The sequence below is a fragment of the Canis lupus genome, chromosome 21 (assembly GCF_011100685.1).
Source record: "Canis lupus familiaris isolate Mischka breed German Shepherd chromosome 21, alternate assembly UU_Cfam_GSD_1.0, whole genome shotgun sequence".
Classification (NCBI taxonomy): Eukaryota; Metazoa; Chordata; class Mammalia; order Carnivora; family Canidae; genus Canis; species Canis lupus.
This window is the reverse complement of record NC_049242.1, coordinates 35,391,305-35,408,698: the sequence shown is the minus strand read 5'-3', so window position 1 is coordinate 35,408,698 and position 17,394 is coordinate 35,391,305. Positions and strand designations below refer to the sequence as shown.

General features: G+C 41.0%; 1 pseudogene; it reads left to right on the top strand.

Moving 5' to 3' along the window:
* The first annotated feature begins 271 nt into the window (after positions 1–271).
* On the top strand, positions 272–4,996 carry LOC100688756 (annotated as a pseudogene).
* Positions 4,997–17,394: the final 12,398 nt, after the last annotated feature.

Below are 17,394 nucleotides of genomic sequence, written 5' to 3'. Positions count from 1 at the left end.
CATAGGTCACTTATGTAACATTTCTGAATGTGTTTCCTCATTTGAAATTTAGGGGCAACATCTGTCTCACAGAAAATGTCTGTTACAATACCTGATACATAATAGGCTCAGTATTACTCAGTGCACAGTCCTCCCTTTTCTTTTCTGTGCTGTCTTAGCCATGTGATCTCTGCTACATTTGGTAGACATAAGTCATATTTAAAATATGGAGGAAGCCCAGTCAGTCTGGAGGCTGTGGCTGCAGAGGAACCACCCGAGAGAAACTGCAGAGATGCTGTCTGAGCGCGTCACCCGGGTTGTGGCCTGTGTCCTCCCTCGGTGGGCTGGGCTGGTCTCCAAAAAGGCTTTGAGATCATCCTTCATTGCTGCAAGGAACCTCCATGCCTCTGACACTCATCTTCAGAAGACTGGCACTGCCCAAGTGTCCTCTGTCTTTGAAGAGCGTATTCGTGGAGCTGATACCTCTGTTGACCTTGGGGAGACTGGGCATGTCCTAAACAGCAGTGATGGTATTGCCCGTGTACATGAAATGTTCAGGCCAAAGAAACGGTAGTGTCTTCTTCAGGCTGAAAGGGTATGTCTCTGAACTTGGGACCTGACAAGGTTGGTGTTGTTGTGTTTGGAAATGATAAACTAATTAAGGAAGGAGATATTGTGAAAAGAACAGAAGCCACTGTGGACGTTCCAGTTGGCAAGGAGCTACCGGGCCATGTTGTAGATGCCCTTGGTAATGCCACTGATGGAAAGGGTCCCATTGGTTCCAAGACCCATAGGCGAGTTGGCCTGAAAGGCCCTGGGATCATTCCTCCAATCTCTGTGCGTGAACCAATGAAGACTGGCATTAAGGCTGTGGATAGCTTGGTGCCAATTGGTCGTGGTCAGCATGAGCTGATTATCAGTAACTGGCAAACTGGCAAAACATCAATTGCTATTGACACAATCATTAATCAGAAACATCTCAATGATGGAACTGATGAAAAGAAGAAGTTATACTGTATCTACGTTGTTATTGGTCAGAAGAGGTCTACTGTTGCCCAGTTGGCGAAGAGGCTTACAGATGCAGATGCCATGAAGTACACCATTGTGGTGTCAGCTACTGCTTCTGATGCTGCTCCACTTAACTACCTGGCTCCTTGCTCTGGATGTTCTATGGGAGAATATTTTTTTAATAAATTAATTTTTTTATTGGTGTTCAATTTACCAACATACAGAATAACACCCAGTGCTCATCCCGTCAAGTGTCCCCCTCAGTGCCTGTCACCCATTCACCCCCACCCCCCGCCCTCCTCCCCTTCCACCACCCCTAGTTTGTTTCCCAGAGTTAGGAGTCTTTATGTTCTGTCTCCCTTTCTGATATTTCCTACCCATTTCTTCTCCCTTCCCTTCACTATTATTTATATTCCCCAAATGAATGAGAACATACACTGTTTGGCCTTCTCCCATTGACTCATTTCACTCAGCATAATACCCTCCAGTTCCATCCACGTTGAAGCAAATGGTGGGTATTTGTCATTTCTAATGGGTGAGTAATATTCCATTGTATACATAAACCATATCTTCTTTATCCATCATCTTTCGATGGACACCGAGGCTCCTTCCATAGTTTGGCATTGTGGACATTGCTGCTATAAACATCGGGGTGCAGGTATCCCGGCGTTTCATTGCATCTGAATCTTTGGGGTAAATCCCCAACAGTGCAATTGCTGGGTCGTAGGGCAGGTCTATTCTTAACTCTTTGAGGAACCTCCACACAGTTTTCCAGAGTGGCTGCACCAGTTCACATTCCCACCAACAGTGTAAGAGGGTTCCCTTTCTCCGCATCCTCTCCAACAATTGTGGTTTCCTTCCTTGTTAATTTTCCCCATTCTCACTGGCGTGAGGTGGTATCTCATTGTGGTTTTGATTTGTATTTCCCTGATGGCAAGTGATGCGGAGCATTTTCTCATGTGCATGTTGGTCATGTCTATGTCTTCCTCTGTGAGATTTCTCTTCATGTCTTTTGCCCATTTCATGATTGGATTGTTTGTTTCTTTGCTGTTGGGTTGAATAAGTTTTTTATAGAGGGGATCCCTGGGTGGCGCAGCGGTTTGGCGCCTGCCTTTGGCCCAGGGCGCGATCCTGGAGGCCCAGGATCGAGTCCCATATCGGGCTCCTGATGCATGGAGCCTGCTTCTCCCTCTGCCTATGTCTCTGCCTCTCTCTCTCTCTCTGTGACTATCATAAATAAATAAAAATTAAAAAAAATAAGTTCTTTATAGATCTTGGAAACTAGCCCTTTATCTGATACGTCATTTGCAAATATCTTCTCCCATTCTGTAGGTTGTCTTTTAGTTTTGCTGACTGTATCCTTTGCTGTGCAAAAGCTTCTTATCTTGATGAAGTCCCAATAGTTCATTTTTGCTTTTGTTTCTTTTGCCTTCGTGGATGTATCTTGCAAGAAGTTACTGTGGCCGAGTTCAAAAAGGGTGTTGCCTGTGTTCTCCTCTAGGATTTTGATGGAATCTTGTCTCACATTTAGATCTTTCATCCATTTCGAGTTTATCTTTGTGTATGTTGCAAGAGAGTGGTCTAGTTTCATTCTTCTGCATGTGGATGTCCAATTTTCCCAGCACCATTTATTGAAGAGACTGTCTTTCTTCCAATGGATAGTCTTTCCTCCTTTATCGAATATTAGTTGACCATAAAGTTCAGGGTCCACTTCTGGGTTCTCTATTCTGTTCCATTGATCTATGTGTCTGTTTTTGTGCCAGTACCACACTGTCTTGATGACCACAGCTTTGTAGTACAACCTGAAATCTGGCATTGTGATGCCCCCAGCTATGGTTTTCTTTTTTCAAATTCCCCTGGCTATTCGGGGTCTTTTCTGCTTCCACAGAAATCTTAAAATAATTTGTTCTAACTCTCTGAAGAAAGTCCATGGTATTTTGATAGGGATTGCATTAAACGTGTACATTGCCCTGGGTATCATTGACATTTTCACAATATTAATTCTGCCAATCCATGAGCATGGAATATTCTTCCGTCTCTTTGTGTCTTCCTCAATTTCTTTCAGAAGTGTTGTATAGTTTTTAGGGTATAGATCCTTTACCTCTGGTGAGGTTTATTCCTAGGTATCTTATGCTTTTGGGTGCAATTGTAAATGGGATTGACTCCTTAATTTCTCTTTCTTCAGTCTCATTGTTAGTGTATAGACATGCCATTGATTTCTGGGCATTGATTTTGTATCCTGCCACGCTACCAAATTGCTGTATGAGTTCTAGCAATCTTGGGGTGGAGGCTTTTGGGTTTTCTATGTAGAGTATCATGTCATCGGCAAAGAGGGAGAGTTTGACTTCTTTGCTAATTTGAATGCCTTTAATGTATTTTTGTTGCCTGATTGCTGAGGCTAGGACTTCCAATACTATGTTGAATAGCAGTGGTGAGAGTGGACATCCCTGTCTTGTTCCTGATCTTAGGGGAAAGGCTCCCAGTGCTTTCCCATTGAGAATGATATTTGCTGTGGGCTTTTTGTAGATGGCTTTTAAGATGTCGAGGAAAGTTCCCTCTATCCCTACACTCTGAAGAGTTTTGATCAGGAATGGATGCTGTATTTTGTCAAATGCTTTCTCTGCATCTAATGAGAGGATCATATGGTTCTTGGTTTTTCTCTTGCTGATATGATGAATCACATTGATTGTTTTACAAGTGTTGAACCAGCCTTGTGTCCCGGGGATAAATCCTACTTGGTCTTGGTGAATAATTTTCTTAATGTACTGTTGGATCCTATTGGCTAGTATCTTGTTGAGAATTTTTGCATCCATGTTCATCAGGGATATTGGTCTGTAATTCTCCTTTTTGGTGGGGTCTTTGTCTGGCTTTGGAATTAAGGTGATGCTGGCTTCATAGAACGAATTTGGAAGTACTCCATCTCTTTCTATCTTTCCAAACAGCTTTAGTAGAATAGGTATGATTTCTTCTTTAAATGTTTGATAGAATCCCCCTGGGAAGCCATCTGGCCCTGGACTCGTGTCTTGGGAGGTTTTTGATGACTGCTTCAATTTCCTCCCTGGTTATTGGCCTGTTCAGGTTTTCTATTTCTTCCTGTTCCAGTTTTGGTAGTTTGTGGCTTTCCAGGAATGTGTCCATTTCTTCTAGATTGCCTAATTTATTGGCGTATAGCTGTTCATAATATGTTTTTAAAATCGTTTGTATTTCCTTGGTGTTGGTAGTGATCTTTTCTTTCTCATTCATGATTTTAGGGAGAATATTTTAGAGATAACAGCAAACATGCTTTGATCATCTATGATGACTTATCCAAACAGGCTGTTGCTTATCGTCAGATGTCTCTGCTGCTCCTCCGGGCCCCTGGTCGTGAGGCCTATCCTGATGATGTGTTTTACCTACACTCCCGTCTGCTAGAGAGCAGCCAAAATGAACAATTCTTTTGGTGGTGGCTCCTTGACTGCTTTAGCAGTCAGAAACGCAAGCTGGTGATGTGTCTGCTTACATTCCAACAAATGTCATTTCCATCACTGATGGACAGATCTTGTAAACAGAATTGTTCTACAAAGGTATTCACCTTGCTATTAATGTCAGTTTGTCTGTGTCCTGTATTGGATCTGTTGCCCAAACGAGTGCCATGAAGCAGGTGGCAGGTACCATGAAGCTGGGATTGGCTCAGTATCGTGAAGTTGCTGCTTTTGCCCAGTTCAGTTCTGACCTCGATGGTGTCAACAACCCTTGAGTCACGGCGTGCGACTGACTGGGTTGCTGAAGCAAGGACAGTGTTCTCCCATGGCTGTTGAAGAACAAGTGGCTGTTATTTATGCTGGTGTCAGAGGATATCTTGATAAATTGGAGCCCAGCAAGATCACAAAGTTTGAGCATGATTTTTTGGCTCATGTTATCACCAAGCCCTCTTAGGCAATATAAGGACCGATGGAAAGATCTCAGAACAATCAGATGCTAAGCTGAAAGAGATTGTAACACAAACTTCTTGGCTGGATTTGAAGCTTAAACTCCTCTGGATTCACATCAAATTCCAGTTTGGTTTTGTCATCGTTTATTCTAGTAATCAGTTCCATTTGTAAAAGGATTACTCTCATGCTCCAGATGTACAGAAATTACCTTAAAAATAAAGGTTCCATATTGGTTGGTGGTAAAAAAAAAATATGGGGGAAAAACCCTCAGCCATATGGCCCATGGTGTCAAGAGGTGTGTATGTCTTATAAGACAGGATTCCAAGTTGACTACAGTAGAAGACACCATGTGTCAGTTTTTAACACCGATTTCAAAGTTGTGTGTAAGAATGAAGGAATGGAAGACATATTTAAACAATCACATTCTTCTTGATCAATCTTAAGTCGTAAAAACTTTTAATTTTGAATAATTTCATTAAAAAATCATGGTCTAAGTTTATTTTTTTCCATATATAATTTAGAGCTACCTCAATAAAATGTAGATTTTTTTGAGCTGGAAGAAATCTTAATGATGATCTGAAATAAATGCAAATGATAGTGCCATGGGCTGTTATCAGAGATGTTAGTTGACCCATAAACTGATCTGATAAAGGACACTCAGACTCTGATAAGTGAGTAGGAGTGGCTTACATAAGATGTGACAGGGTTAGTGACAGGGACATTGTATCAATCTGTCTGTTACTCTTCATATGACACTTGGAGGTAACCTGCCTTTCCCTTGACCAATTGGCAGTAGTAGGGCATGCAGAGAGACCAGATCCTCTGACCTCTGACCTCTGACCTTCCCCTCATGCCTTCCTATCGTGGTCTAGATTCACCTGTGAGTGCAGCGAGTGATAGTTTGAGAGTTGACCATATCTACCAAGCTACCATATTTATATCTAACTACTGGGAAAGGGTCTAGCACAGACCAAAGTCAAAGCAAAGGAACATCCTGGTGGGGCTCACACATGACGGGAGGTTGGTCAGACTAGCTGCCTTGTGGGGTTGGGGGGAAGTGTGTGTAACTCAGAACTACAGATGGTCCCTTGAAACAGACTCGGCCAGGAGATCATTGAAGATCCATACAGCAGCTGCTGAGACTCAGCGGCACTGTGGTTACCGTGACAAAGCATTGCCGATTGGAAATTAAAATGCATGGAATTGTGTGGGGAGTCTTTTCAAGAAGAAACAGAATCAACTTAGTGGTAGCACTGAGGCTCTTAGAGCTGAACACCAGATGCAAGGATTTTTCAAGGAAACCACAAAGCTCTCTTCTTTCCTGGAGCAGAAGGTTTAGCGCTTAGGTTGGTTAGAGTGAAGCTATTTTAGGAGACATTGTCAAAGCCTGAGCAAGGAGGTGTCAGAGAGCTGTATCAAAACTGATTCAGACCCTGGGACCAGTTGAGACAAGTGGCCCTTTGATTCTGTCTGGATCTTTCTGACCCACTGCTGGAGGTGGGCTCTTCAAGTTGTCCTGCTGTCCCAAAGCAAGTATCTTCAATGCTCTGGGGCTCAGAACACTTGTGTGTCCAGTTAGTCACCACTTTTTTTCTAACCTGCTGTGCTGGACTAGATCAGTGATTCCTCAACTGTGGCAAACATGAGACCTGACCTCCTGGGGCCCTCATCTCCTGAATAGGAGGCTCAGCCAGATTTCCTTGTCCTTAGCTCATTTCTTGCATTAAAAAAAATATAAATGGAAATATAATTTGTGTCTAACGTGCTGTGAAGGCAAATGTGCTATTAATCAGTATACTTTATGTATGTTTAACATGTGGTTAAAGTGTCAAATTTCCTCTATTAAACTATATTGATAGATGTGTATATGTACATTCTGTCTAATATATGGCCTCTAAAGATGACGATATCCTCATCCCAAGAAGCTGTGAATATGTTTACCTTTTATAGCAAAAAGTCTTTTGCAGATATGATTAATTTAAAGATCTTGAGATAGGGGGAGTACCTTGAATTTATCTGGGTGGGCTCAACATAAGGATGAAGTCCTTGTGAGAAGGGTGTAGAAGGAGTCAGAGTTAGAAAAAGGAGATGTGGTGATGTAGCCAGAGGTGGGAATGATGCACTTTGAAGATTCAGAAAGACAGCATGAGTCAGGACTATAAGTAGCCTCTAGGAGCCAGAAGGGGCAAGGAAACAGGTTTTTCTCTGAAGCCTCCAAGAGGAATATAGCCCTGGCACCATCTTGGTTTTAGACTTCTGACCTCTGTAACTGTTAAAAATACATTTTTATTGTCTTAAGCATGACTTTGTTGGCAGCAATAAGAAACTAAGACTACATATATACACACATACACATATACATACATATATGTGTATATATATACACGTATACACACATATATTCTAAGTTATAAAATTCAAGGATTATAGAAATACATATTTATATGTATTATTCAAAGTGAAAATAACAAAAACTTACATTTAGAGGGCTAGTTATGACTTAAGACTGTCATCTCTGGAACCAGGTCTATCACATTCTAGCATTAGGACTTAGGCAAGTCACTGAACTTCTTTGCACCTCAGTTTTCTCATCTCTAAAATGGGAATATGATCCTACCTCACAGGTTGAACTGAGGAATATATATGTGTGTGTGTGTGTGTGTGTGTGTGTGTATATACATATATGTATATATGTATATTTGTATACGTTGTATATGTGAGTATATATGTATATGTATATATATGCATATATATATATACACACACGCACACATACATACATATATGCCAGGGATACCTGAGACACAGTAAGTACCATATTAAACAACAATATTATCCTAACTTTTCAGATGAAGAAACAGAGGTTGACTTTCACATGGCCATGCTGCTCTGAAGTGGCACAGGTAGGGTTAGAATCTAGCCAACTCCAACTGCGGCATGGTTTCCACACCATACTTTCTCATCAACAGAGGAAAGTATATCTTATGAACTGAATGTTTGTGTTGCCTCAAAATTCCTATGTTGAAGCCCCAAATCCCAGTGTAGCTGTATTTGGAAATGGGCCTCCAAGGTTAATTAAGGTTAAAATGAGGTCATAAGGGTGGACTCCTGATCAGATAGGATTAGAGTTCTTAGGGCTTACTCCCCTTGATCCTCCCCCTTCTCTTCTTCCTCCCTGGGAAACAGGGAGGAGCAAAAGGCTATGTGAGGACACAGCAAGGAGGTGGCCATCTATAAGCCAGGAAGAGAGCCCTTACCAGATATCAAATATGTAAATACCTGGATCTTAGAATTTATAGCCACCAGAACTGTGAGAAATAAATCTCTGTTGTTTAAGCCACTTAATTGGTGGTATTTTGTTATGACAGCCTGAGCAGACTAATATATTATTCTTTCCGAGGCTCTAATTCCCTTTCCACTACTGTATAATCCTGTAACTGGGCAGCCCGGGTGGCTCAGCAGTTGTGCCGCTTTGGGCCCAGGGCGTGATCCTGGAGACCCGGGATCGAGTCCCACATCGGGCTTCCTGCATGAAGCCTGCTTCTCCCTCTGCCTGTGTCTCTGCCTTTCTCTCTCTGTGTCTCTCATGAATGAATAAGTAAAATCTTAAAAAAAAATCCTGTTAACTATGTGGTAATCACCCTGGCAGACAGACAGACAGACAGACACAAACACACACAAAAACAAGATGTAAAAATTTAAAAGTAAAATACCATCATTCAATATATATGGTTTTGTAACTTGGCTATTCATTTAATATATCATGAAAATTTTAAAAATATTTATTTCAATTATGAGATATTACATAGTTATTTCATTTTTAAAAAGTAAAACATTATGGTTAAATCTAAAGTCTCCTTGGGCCACCACTTCTAATTCTCATCTTCTCTCCTATGTCTCAAGATAACTATTGTTTTCGTTTATTGCATAACCTTCCAGATCTTTCTTTAAATACTCCAATCTTTATAGAAGCAAGGTCCACATTAGCCGAAATATGGAAAGAGCCAAGATGTCCACTGGCAGATAAATAAAGATGTGATTATATATGGATTTGATATATATATATATATATACATATACATATATATAGTATTAGTGTATGATAATACTCTTTTCTCTACAGTATCACCAACCCTTGATTTCAGCAGTGTTTTAATTTTTGCAGATGTCATGAGTGCATATATATATATATATAAAATAAAATATTACCCGTCAAAGAGAATAAAATCTTGCCATTTGCAACAATGTGGATGGAACTAGAGGGTAGTATGCTAAGGGAAATAAGTCAGAGAAAGACAAATACCATATAATTTCACTCATATGTGGAATTTAAGAAACAACACATGAACAAGGGGAAAGGAAGGAAAAATAAAATAAGATGAAAACAGAGAGGGAGGCAAACCATAAGAGACTTAACTATAGGGAACAACCTGAAGGTTTCTGGAGGAAAGGTGGGTGGGGGGACGGGATAATTGGGTGAGGGGCATTAAGGAAGGCACTTGTTGTGATGAGCACTGGGTGTTAAATGCAAATAATGAATCACTATATTCTACTCCTGAAGCTAATAATACACTATATGTTAACTAAATTAAACTTAAATAAAAATAAATAAATACCTTTATACACATGTACATTTCCTGTAACAAGTGTATGATTTGTAGTTTGTGTCCATATTCTTTTTTTTTAATTGTGTCCATATTCTTACCTACATTGTGTCATACTGTAAGGATTGTTCTGAAAGTTGGTATCATATTTCTGAGAAGTATCTATGAATATAGATTGAGTTTACACCTCTTAACTGCTGAATTGTACTTTGCCACATGAATATTTTGGATTATAGTTGTCCATTCCATTATTGGGGATCTTTGGTCATTTTCATTTTCTTGCTATTATAATGCTTCAGTCAGTTTTCTTATTCAATCTTTTTGAACACATGTGAACATGATTCTCTGGGGTATAGACCTAGAAGAGGAAATGATGGGTCATAAGATATGCACATTTACAGCTTGAATAGATTCTGCCAAAGAAAATTTCGAAGTGATTGTCTTACTTTATATTTGTTCTAAAAGTGTATGATAGTACTCTTTTCTTTACAGTGTCACCAACCCTTGATTTTGTCAGTGTTTTAATTTTTGCAGATGTCATGAGTGCATCTAGGATCTTCTTGTTTTAGTTTGCATTTGGAAAGTTAATTAGTTGAGCAACTTTTCAAACTGGCTATTTGAATTTTCTTTTATGAATTGCCTGTTCGTATTTTCTCTCCAATTTTTATTGTGCTATTTACCTTTTTCTTATGACTTGTAGGAGGTCTTGTGGATATCTTTCTGTCTTAATACATGAGGGTCTACTTTATTATTATTATTATTATTATTATTATTATTATTATTATTATTTTAACAGCTGTGTAGTATTCAGCCATATATATCAGGGGTTGGAAAACACTGAGGCCAAATGTGGCCTTCCATCTATTTTTCTAAATACAGTTCTATTTGTTTTTTTGAGAAATATCTAGGTCTATTATTTTACATATTGTCGGCGGCTGATTTAGTGCTACAACAGCAGCCCTGAGTAATTGTCACATAGGCTGCATGGCCCACAAAGACTGAAAATATTTGCTCTCAAGCTCTTTACAGGAGAAGTTTGTCCTTATATAGATAAATCATCATTTATTTAACCATTCTTCTTTTGATGGATATATAGGTTGTTTCCCATTTCCTACTATTATAAACAATTCTTTTTTAAAAGGATTTTATTCATTTATTCATGAGAGAGAGACACACACACACACACACACACACAGGCAGAGGGAGAAGTAGGCTCTGTGCAAGGAGCCTGATGTGGGACTCGATCCCAGGACTCCAGATCATGTCTGGGCCGAAGGCAGGCGCCAAACTGCTGAGCCACCCAGGGATTCCCTATTATAAACAATTCTGTAACTCATCACAAACACACACACACACACACACACACACACACACACACACACATCTTTCTCTGTAGTTATGAGCATTTCCTTGTGCTGCATTCCTGGAAGTGGAATTGCTGGCTAATCAGACTTCTGTAATAGTGAAATCTGCTTATATGAACAGTAATATGTCTGAATTAGAGAATATTTTAAAGAAGGGTTATTTCTCAGGAATAATGATATTTCCCACTATTTAGTATTACCAGACACTGGTGCCTCATATATATTATGTAATTTACTTGTTGCAGTTGCCCTGGGATTAGTTTTATTTTATTTTATTTATTTTTATTTAATAATAAATTTATTTTTTATTGGTGTTCAATTTGCCAACATACAGAATAATACCCAGTGCTCATCCCGTCAAGTGCCCCCGTCAGTGCCCGCCACCCCGTCACCCCCACCCCTCACCCTCCTCCCCTTCCACCACCCCTAGTTCGTTTCCTGGGATTAGTTTTAAAAGCTGCCTTTCACTTATGGGGAAATAGAGGTTCAGTGAAGTTAAGGAGCTTGTCCAAAGCCACAGAACTGATGCATGATAGAAGCAGGATTTGAACCCACTTTTCTTATTTTTTACTACATGGTGATACTTCTTTAGTGAAAAACTAGGTAATGCACACTATTGGCATAACATAGTATTACAAGTAGTGATTTTGCATATTTGTTCTTTAAATGAACAGGTAACATTTGTAATTATTGCAGTAAGTTTCTATAGACAGATGGGTTAAATTAAAGTAATTTTATAGACTCTTAAAAAACTGTTGGCTTTCATAAGTAAGCTAAATATTTCCTTTGCAATCTTTTTTATATTTCTATAAATAAAGGCACAGCTGTGATGTCGTGGAAAAAATACTGGATTTAGAAACACAAATTTGGGAAAAAAAACGTGATTTCTGCCTCCTTCCAAGGTTGCTGTGTGACTATGGGCAAATTTTCTACCCTCTCTGTACCTCTGTTTGTTCAAGAAATCAGTGAGAGTAGCTATAAAGTGCTTACTACTGTGTCTGGCATGTAATAAGTATACAATCTGTGATGGCCCTCTTGCCCTGGGGTATTTCCAGAAGGAGGATTCAATCTAATCAACCCTGGGTACACTTCAATGAGTTTGTTTCAAGGCTCGAGCTCTGCCCTGCTCTGAAATCCTAATGCCGTACAACCAAGAGATGCCAGACACTGTCCATTACCAAGAATGCCACCTAATGCCTGCAGTACAAAAAAAGAGAGGTCAAGTCTTGACCTTTTCTGATGTTTAAATATTGCTTTGCGGGCAGCCCGGGTGGCTCAGCGGTTTAGTGCCACCTTCAGCTCAGGGTGTGATCCTGGAGACCCGGAATCGAGTCCCATGTCGGGCTCCTTGCATGGAGCCTGCTTCTCCCCCTGCCTGTGTCTCTGCCTTGCTAGGTCCATGCTCTTTTACATACTGAGAACCTTAATACTATCAGGTAACATGTATTCAACACTTACTATATCCCAGAAACTGTGCAGATTATCTCCTTTCTTTTCTTTTTTTTTTTAAGATTATTTATTTATTTATTTATTTATTTATTTATTTATTTATTTATTCATGAGAGACACAGAGAGAGGTAGAGACATAGGCAGAGGAAGAAGCAGGGTCCCTAAGGGGAACCTGATACGGAACTCGATCCCAGGACCCCAGGATCAAAACCTGAGCCAAAGGCTCAACCACTGAGCCACCCAGATCCCCAATTATGTCCTTTAATTCTCACCTCATTGCTGGTAGACCAATACTCCTATTCCTTCAGGAATCCACTAGATGAGGAAATAGAGGCCTAGCCCAGACAGGCTACAAAGTGGATGTACTCAGTAGGTCGAAGAGCTAAAATCTGAATTTACATCTAACACTTAAGCCTGAGCATTTAACCACCCATGCTAGACTTTTTTCCCCCAGTCAGGAAGCCCTCAATAGGAGGATTCCTTAAGGGGACTATATATGTGCTTATTGCAGTGCAGGCTTTGGGTTGGGAGGATCTGCCCTTCTGGGCATGTGGTGCATCAGACTTGTGCATGCTAAATGGTCATCTATTAACATTTGGAAGGTAAGATTGCCTTTCTTGACTGTCTGGCGCCACGAATCAACACGGCTGCCTTAGACATATTGATTTCTTTGCCATCTCAGGGAAGCTTCCCCAAGCATTAGAAAGTAAGGTCTGACGGCTGACCATTTTGCTTTTATCACTGCCTTTCTCCTATCAACAAAGGAGTCTCTTTCACCCTGAATTGATGCCTAGCATCCATGTCAGAACCAGATCAATTTGTCTGTGCCACTCTATTGGGATCTCTTGTCTTTTTTTTTTTTTCTTTTTTTTTTTTTTCATTTTAGCTGCCTCCCAGACCATCTTGTTCGCAATATAAGCTCCAAATGGCCTGGAACTTGTCTTTTATGGCCTCTGCCAGATTAAACATTTAGAACATAATATACCCAGCGTCAAAAACAATTGTGCAGCCTTCCAGCCAAGCAGCATATTGATTTTAATTTAGGCAATTGCACACGTTTTCAGGTCTTAGGAGGAACTCTGGGGCTTTAGGCCACCAGTGACTCATGGCCCTTTCCTCTCCCTCTTACCACTTCTTCACTTGGGGTTAAGAGAGCCTCGAGATCACAGGGTGAGAAACATAGGCCTCCTTCTGTGCATTGGTGTTTTCTCTTTTGGAACTGAGATTATCTGAGTCTCGGTTCTAAAACTGCTTTGAAGTAGAAAAGAAGCAAGGTAACATAGGAGTGGTGTGGACACAATTGGGCTTGGATCCCTGCCTTACTGTGGAATAGTGCATGAACTCATTTCACCCTCTGGACCTCAGACTTCTCACCTGTAAAATGGGGGCAATGAGGGCATGTAACTCACAAAGCAGATGTTAGGATTAATTATCAACCACTAGAAGATCCTCAGGAAATACCATGTTTTTTGTTGAGTGACTAACCATGAGAGAATATTTTAATGCCCAGGAAGGGTTTCTTCTCATCCCAAGGTGGCATCAATTCAACAACCACTGTGTGGAGACAATGAAGCCTGGTGCATTTTGCATTTTGATTAAAATAGTGGCATCCTGCATATAAGGCGGATGGTACATAACTTCATTGATTAGCTAATTCCAGGGACTCAGTCATTAACACAAGACCCCCAATAGAGCTTCCACTTATTTATTCAACATACATTTCACACAGTCCTTGCCTTGTGCCAGGTCTGTGGTAGGTGCTGCTTTGTAATTGTGAATGCATCAAGAGTGTTTGCCTTTAAGGAGCTCACTATTTAAGGTCGAAGATGGACACACATAATAGTAATTTCAATGCAATGCTCTTGTGGCTGTTCCCAAAGAAATATCTGCTAAGGCTGGGAAAGGCCATTCTGAGTCTTCTTACTTTCCAGTCTCAGGGGGAATCACAATAGCAGAGTTACTAGGAAATAAAACTCAGATACAATGGCTTAAACACATTATCAGGTTATTTTCTGACTTTTAAAAGTAGTCTGAAGGTCAGCAGTTAGGGCTGAAGAGCTCTAGCTGTCACAACCACATGCCAGTAGGAAGAAGAGGAAGGGTGTAGGGACAAAAGGTGTTCTTTCAGCTGAGTTAGCCCTCTTTAAAATGGTTCCCCAGAAGCCCTGGCCTCTTTCCTCTTGTTGAGACCCCTGGAGATGGTTAGCTGGGCACTCTGCCCCTACAGAATGGAAGGAAGAGTGGTTACTGCATTGATAAGTAGTCATTGCACTCTCCACCCAATAGAATGTTAGCTTTTCTCACCATCTTGAGATCTCTTATATCTGTAAGTAATGATGGATGAGGGAAATGTCAGGCTGAACCAATGATGAAGTTTTGTGGAACAAGGTAGGGATAGCGTGGCTTTCAATGCCATGATTGATATTAATTTGTGTTCCTGCATGATGATGAGCAGAGACTAAGAGGGTGAAGGATGGAGACGAGATGGAGTGAAGGAGCTGACTGGAGGCCAAGTCAGAAAGAAGTGGATTCCTTGGGTGTAGGAATGGAGCTTTGGGAATGGAGCATATGGACAGCCATGTTTCCTGCAATCGGGAGGAGAATTGGGAATGGAGCATGTGGGCAGCATGTCTCCTGCAATCTTTTCTCATCTTCAGCTGAGCCAGGAAAGCTAGAGAGAACACAAGGAGGCAGTCATTATTCTGGGGCTATTTTTTTGGTTACGATGTTCTGACTTGAATCTATATAGCAGCACTAAGAGGAGTTTCACCACTTCAGCAAACTGCCTGAGAGGCCCCAGACTGCTGGAATGAGCTTCAGCTCTCAGAAATGAGCCTGGAAGTTATGCTATCAGCCTCTTGCATTCCTAAATTGATCTGTCATGTTGGTATGAAGCAATTGTGTCTTTCAGGTCAGGATGACTGTACATTTAAAAAAAAGTTCTAACTCTGGTTGCAGAGAAATTAAATTAGAATAATGAATAGAGTTTGATGAGGGAAAATCTAACGTCACCTGCTTGTAGAGAAAGCCTAATGTCGGCCAAAAATGAATATTTCAGTATGTTGGAGAGTTTGATAAATGACAGGTACTGATAACCCATTTTGTGGAGAGGTACTCAGGTTTATGGAGAGAGATAGGCAGTGGGGCCTCTTGTAACATTCATCCTCACCTCCCCCTCCCTGTTATGCTCACACAAAGCTGTTGGCCCTGCTGCCATTGTGGAAGTAGCACATCCAGCTGCCTGTCCTCCATCCCTACTGAATGCCCATGGACACCCCAAATCCAGTATCTAAATCTGACCATCATCCCTCCCCTTCAATTCTGTTTTCCATCCTAATTAGAACTCTGGGTGGCATTCTGAATCCATGCTATCTGCCCAATTCTAGTGAATCACAAAGTCCTACTAATTCAAATGCCAGAATTTTTCTCAAGTCTCTTTTCTCCTTTTCACCCTTGGAACAATGGCCCTGATTCAGACTTTTCTTTTTCCTGTTCTATAGCCAATCTTTCACTGGCTATTCCTGCCCTCAAATCTCCTCCATCAATTCTGTCTCTGTATGCATGTGATAGTCCCACTTTCTGATATGGAATAATTCACTGGCTCCCTTTGTTATATGATAGCATCCAATCTCTTTGAGTGTGGCTTGGTCCAATGATCTGTCATAGAAAGTAGTGGCACACGGCAGTGAAGAATATATGTTCAGGAGCCAGCCTACTTTGGTGTAAATCTTGGCTTGGCCACTTGCTGTGTGATTTGGAGCAGTCATTTTTACTGCCTGTGACTGCTCTTCCCATCTGTAAAATGGGGTGATAGTCTTATCTCATCAGGTTGTTATGAGAATTAAATGGGTACATACATACATATATATGTACACAAAATAAATGTACACACCCACATACACACATGCTTAGAATCGTGTCAGCCACATAGTAAGCACCATATAAGCATTTGCTATGATGACTTCTTTCCCCATACACAATGCTTCAAACACCTGGTAGCTTCCTCCACTCAATGTAGTTTCCTCTCTGTCAGGCTATCCCTAATCTGTTTAAGTAGCCTTTGTTCACATTGACCTTCTCCCTCGGATGTCTACTTAACCTCCACCTGGCCAACTCCCCTATCCATCTTTGACTTAATTCAGGAATTGCCTCCTGGTCAAGTCACCCGTGATACTTTGGGCACATCATTAGCCTCCCGTTTCCTTCTTTGTCTATAATGATCTATTTACCAGCCTATTTTCCCTACTAGCTTATGGGGAGGAAAGGTTGTATCTTATTTATTTATTTTTTAAATCTCCTGCCTCTAGATCAGTGATTGGTATCCAGAAGAAATGCAGTAAAAGTTTGTGGACTGGAAGATATTATAGTACTAATAAAAACCCTGCTGTCAGAGCTATCTTTCTAAACATAGATCTGATGACAACTTTTCTCTACTCAAAAATGTTTATGCCGAAACAATGAGGACTGTTTTTAGAATAAGCTACAAGACTTGTGTTCCATTTCTTACTTGCAGGGCTGAGGGAGAACCTGGCTGGAGAGCTGCCCCCTGGAAAGGTTACTTGACCCATTGGAGGATGGACAAACAAAGTCCTAACTGAATGACAATTGGGGCTTGTTAGCTCCTTCCTGAGGGGACAACTGCCTTAGCTCCTCTTTGCAGCAAACCAGCTCTGCCCACTCAATTCCACCTGCTTATGGGGACCCTCTTGGTGAAGCATCATAACCTACCACATCTTACATGTTACCTGCTCTAAGGTGCTCGGGTGCTGGTACTCAGGTGGACAGAGGGGCTGTGGGCTTCTCTCTGTTAGGTGCCAGAAATGATCTCAGGTGACAGATCTGGCGGTCATAGCCCCATAAAGCCATTAAAAACCTGGAAGACCAAGCCCCACTGTGACTCCCAGCCCTGGCTATACATTAGAATCAGCTGGGCCCTGCTGAGCCCTCTGCCCACAAGTTCCAGGTGCACCAAGTGCTACTTGTTGCTTTTTGCTCCATAAGCTCTTTTCACCATTGGGGGGAAGCTAGGGCAGGGAGAAGGTGAAGATGAGGCTGTATGAGGTTTGGTGGGACTAAATT